At 42.8% G+C, this 5,291-nt stretch overlaps 1 pseudogene across 1 annotated transcript; it reads right to left on the bottom strand.

The window, feature by feature from the left end:
• Window positions 1-742: 742 nt before the first annotated feature.
• On the bottom strand, window positions 743-1,495 carry LOC310771904 (homeobox protein orthopedia pseudogene; annotated as a pseudogene). The gene is made up of 2 exons: window positions 1,420-1,495; window positions 743-1,125 (listed from the first exon to the last, which is right to left on the bottom strand). The product of its transcript is annotated as a homeobox protein orthopedia pseudogene (transcript).
• Window positions 1,496-5,291: the final 3,796 nt, after the last annotated feature.

Below are 5,291 nucleotides of genomic sequence, written 5' to 3'. Positions count from 1 at the left end.
GCTACTCAAGAAATAATATTTAGTTTTATTTCGTGTCGGTCAGCTCCTCGAGTGTTTTGCGCTTCAGCACCATGGACAGCGCTTTTCACGTAAAGCGCCTGCAGCCATTTGATCGAGCACGCCTTCTTAAAATTACGCTGCTCACGCTCACTTTGAACAAATGCAAGCCTATCAAAATCACATCATCTAATTAATACAATTACTGCAGACCAAACAGCATTCATTTTGCATGTGTCTAAAACGGCTGTTACAACAAAATCCAAGCTGAGTTAGCAAAAAGATACGCCGCTGTACCTTTTTTCGCCTTTCACAGTGGTGTGTCTTTCAGTGTGCCGCGCATCACCTTTCCAAACTGATATTGCAGCATTACGATAGTCCACTTTGAGCTTTGGATGTCAATTGGACAGCATATATCCACTGAACACGTCACAAAAAACCTAAAAATCCGCATTTATATCCATTAAATAAATGAATTGAACAAACGTATTAAGTCACCAAACTGTCTTGCACAAACACATTGGAGCTTAAAGGAAACATTAGTCCTGAATATTCACCAGTGATTACATTTCTAGCAATGCCTTCCAAATTGATCCCAAGCCATGCATGTTTAGCCTACTTGATATTTTGCTAATTTTAAAACGATCAAATGTTGCCATAATGAATGGCAAGTGCCTTGCATAACATAACCAACTGACCCCAGTAATTTACATCCTGGAAAATCCTGCACCGTCTAAGAATTTACCTGAACTCGGGACTCGGTGAGACCAATCCGTAGCGCCAGTTCTTCCCTCATGAAGATGTCTGGGTAGTGGGTTTTGGCGAAGCTGCGCTCCAGCTCATTGAGCTGCGCCGGAGTGAAGCGCGTCCTGTGCCGCTTCTGTTTCTGACTGGAGGTCTGCCCGGAGCTCTGCTGCTGCTGCTGTTTCTCCTCTTTCCCATTCACCGGCATGACGGCGGAGTTGGATCCCACAGTAGCGATGTCTTCTCCCGGCAGAAGAGTGGTCCCCTCCACGGAGTCTGGACCAGGGGCCATGTCACCCGGATGCCCCTGATCCGACACCCCGCCGCCCAGCCGGCATTTGAGAGCTTCTCGGTGTCCGAGCAGCTCTGCAGCATCCTTCATCCCTGGGAGGATGAGGAGGAGTAGAGCATTGAGTAAGGAGACGGCAAATCGTAAATGGCATCATCTTGGAAATAAAATAGTTTTGCTTCATTATCACACAAGGAGGCAAAGTAATTTATAAATAAGCAATGACAGCGCTTCAGCTTCTAACATTTTTTGCTGCCACATTCCTGCTAAATAGCTGTAAAGATGTGCTTTGATCAAAGATAAACCACTTAGCTGTTGACATAATTTGTTAAATAAAACAACAGTCTATTTATCACTTTACAAGGTTAAAGGAAAAGTTGTTGTCTTACAGTGGAGTTTAGGGCCGGAGTTTAGCGATGATAACTCACCGAGCCGAGCGTCCAGGAGGTCGGCGTGAGAAAGCATCGCGTACCGCTCCAGGGTGAAATGCGGTCCCAAAAAAATCCTACAACTTTGGGTCAATTTAAAAAGTATATATCGTCTAAATGAACGAAAATTCGGTTTGTGGTTAAAAAAAGGAGGTCCCTTGCATTATAATGTCCTTTAGAGCGACGGGGAGGCGCTTATTAGTTGAAAGAACCCATGAGCTTCCTCAAATAAGAGCCAATCAGAATCGGAGGTTGGAAATGTCAGCGACGTGACTCCCCCCCTTCTCTCTCACACACACACATACACACACACACACACACACACACACACACACACACACACACACACACACACACACACACACACACACACACACACACACACACACACACACACACACACACACACACACACACACACACACACACACTCCTATAACCACGCACGAAACACTACAATTCAATTCTATCTTCTGCCATTCCATCCTCTGATTTATTAGCTTTTCATGCTCAAATTATTCCACGTTAAACATCTTAATGTGTTTGTTTAATCTCATATATGCCATGACAGGACTCGTGTTTGTAGATAGATACATACCATGAACACTCAAAGGCTTATCATTTTGCTAAGGAAGCAGCAACTTGCTTGCACTTGTTTGCCCATGCAATTCCGAATAATTGGCCGCAAATAAGTCTATCTATTTTCAGTATGTGAATTAGCCTATAGTATCTCAAATCAGTGGATATTGTGAATTAGTCTGTATAGGCTATTCGTGTAGCAGCTAAATTGACAGTAGCTATACCTTCCTGCAATAAGAGATTAATTTCCCAAATTAACAACAATCATTTCTATATAGCATAGAAAAATACATTTTCAAGCTAATTAGCCTATACAGTAATTTTGTATTTTTAAATAGGCTTACACGTTTTTCATCACCAAGAGAGAAATCAGTGTGAATGTTTAGCTAGCTCACACATGTGAGGAGAGACGCCTAGCTGCAGGCCCAGGCCTCCTCGATTCAGCACCTATGGTATGGAGCCCACTTCCCTCCCGTCCTTGGATCACAAACAAAACGAATATCGCTCCCATTCCCCCCTGGCAGGTGATTTGTGGAGACAAATCGAGGAAATAAATAAATAAACGAGTACAGATGGATTTAAGCTGTTAGTGATCGGCCGCTTTAACTCCCATCGACTTTTCATCAGCGCGGGTGCAATTAAAGTTATTTAGGCTTGTTTGGTTCAAACAAAATCAGACGTGGTGGACCCTAAATGATCTGGCCCCTTTAGCACTAGTCCATAAGTAGGGCTATTATACAATTAGCAGGACAGCCATTGATCTGCGCTACACACTTGTCCAGACAGTGGTGGTTAGAGAGGGCTTTTGGCAGATGTCCGAGTGAGCCTTGTGAATAGACCACCGCCTGGGACTAAATAGGTTTCTTTGCAGCCGCACAAAGGAGGCGTCCGAGCGAGGACTTCTCTCTCTCTCCCTCTCTCTCTTTCTCTCTCCCTCTCTCTTTCTCTCTCTCTCTCTCTCTCTCTCCTCTCTCTGCACCGCATGCAGCATCTCATCTTTTGCTCCTCAACTGCAATCAGCCGGGACGCAGGGAAGTCGCCCATACTTGGCACAGCGTGAAAACCTAAGGAAATGGACCGGTGCATGGTCCGAGATGAGGGAAGCTGTGACCAGTTCCTGCACGACCTGCAGGTTCAGGAACAGCAATCAGCAGCAACAGCAGAGCCTCGACTCGTTTGACTCAGACGTGTAGGCCATGGAGGGACTGTGTTGGTTGGGAGTGATAAGGCCAACCCTGCGTGCGTGGTGAAGGGCTTGAGCCAGCAGAGAGGGTCTGTATGCTTTGGACATTGCTTGATTTCTAATTAGTGGAGACGGCTAGGCAGACGGTAAAAAATCAAACGTGAAATCAACTCAGCCGTCAAAGATGCCTTTTATTTTTGTTGACGATCATACACAAATTGTGACAAGAAACAGGTAATAGGCTATGTAAATAATGAATTATTTATGAATTCATATAGGCTAATTCAAATTCAGAGTCATTTTTTAAGACCATTTCTGTTTTCTGTAAGTCTAAATGAGCCATGCATCTGTTTTATTTCTAGGCTGTTGTTTCTGTTTCCACATATATAAATAAAAAATATAATAATAAAAAATATAATAATAATCATAATAAGAAGAAGAAGAAGAAGAAGAAGAAGAAGAAGAAGAAAAAAGAAGAAGAAGAAGAAGAAGAACAACAACAACAACAATAACAACAACAATAATATTAATAATAATAATAATGATGATGATGATGATGATGATGATGATGATGATAACAACAACCAAAGCTGCTGCTGCTGCTGCTGCTACTACTACTACTACTACTACTACTACTACTACTACTACTAATTTATATATTTATTTATAATTTAACTATTATTAAAAAAAATGGGGGGGGGGGCGTCATTAGCTTTTAGTTTCAATATAATTAGGCTACAAGAAGTTGAGGTATAGCCAAGATTGTTGGGCAAATATTAGGGTAATATCTATCTATCTATCTATCTATCTATCTATCTATCTATCTATCTATCTATCTATCTATCTATCTATCTATCTATCGATCTATATCTATTATTATAACGATAGTAATAACAACAACAACAACAACAACAACAACAACAACAACAACAACAGCAACAACAACAATAATAATCATCATCATCATCATCATCATCATAATAATCATAATAATAATGTTAGTATAGGACAAAGGCCTATTAATATGGTTTGTTGCACTGAAAACAGGCAGGGCAGAAGCTGCCCTTCCTCTGTCCAGTCCTCAGGCTGTAACTTATTGCTATAATAAGAGGAACCTATACTTGAAATGGGTCTACGTCTCACTCAGCCTCCCTAACTGGACCACATCAATCTTCCCCAGTAAAAACACACACATACAATCCTCCCGGGTTAATGCGGCGCATCTGAGTGCGGAACGGCTGTTTACTCGCGAGGAGACACTTTTAATGGAAGCGCACCAAAAACAAATGCAATTTTGTAGAGCAATTTCAAAGATCAAGAATCCCGTGTCCTCCCTCTCCGCGGTTTTTTAGCAATCAAACTGCGTTAAATCCATTGCTCATATAGGCCTTGCTGAATAGGTTAAAAAGCTACAACAGAATAACACAACAGAACAGTAACATAGAATAGACTCAAAATCCTTCACACCCCAAAACTGTAAAAGAAACACATGTGGGGGGATAGGGCACACGATGCCAGGAAACAGAATAGCTATTCTGATTCGTCCAAAATATGTTTGTTGTTGCCTGTATTCACTCAATTATAGAAATCTAAAGGGGAAATCGATCTTCCATCTGCAGAAACGGCACTTTAACAAATTACATTGTAGTTTCGTGCAGGTGATTTGATGACAGTCGGAGGAATAAGAAGCAGCAGACTAATAAGTGTTGCATTGGAGCCGGAGAGGCGAGAGCGGAGAGTCACAGACAGGCAAACCCATTAGAGGCGTCCCTCTCCGGCCACCCAGCCTGGCTGCACCGCCATGTGCATCTCATGCCCCAATTAGGCCCGCTGCCCTCCGCCTGCTCTCCGTTACTGCGTGATGTGGTGCACAGAGCTGTAATCATGGCTTCAAATAAAATAATCAGCAAAGAAGAGCGATTTCCTTAATGAGACACAATACCTGTGTGTCACGGAGAAGGGTGTGTGTGCGTGTGTGTGTGTGTGTGTGTGTGTGTGTGCGTGTGTGTGTGTGTGTGTGAGTGTGTGTGTGTGTGTGTGTGTGTGTGTGCGTGCGTGCGTGCGTGCGTGC

The sequence above is a fragment of the Poromitra crassiceps genome (genome assembly GCF_964638095.1).
Source record: "Poromitra crassiceps genome assembly, contig: HAP1_SCAFFOLD_1473, whole genome shotgun sequence".
Classification (NCBI taxonomy): Eukaryota; Metazoa; Chordata; class Actinopteri; order Beryciformes; family Melamphaidae; genus Poromitra; species Poromitra crassiceps.
The sequence above is the reverse complement of the archived record's forward strand: the minus strand, read 5'-3'. Positions and strand labels throughout refer to the sequence as shown.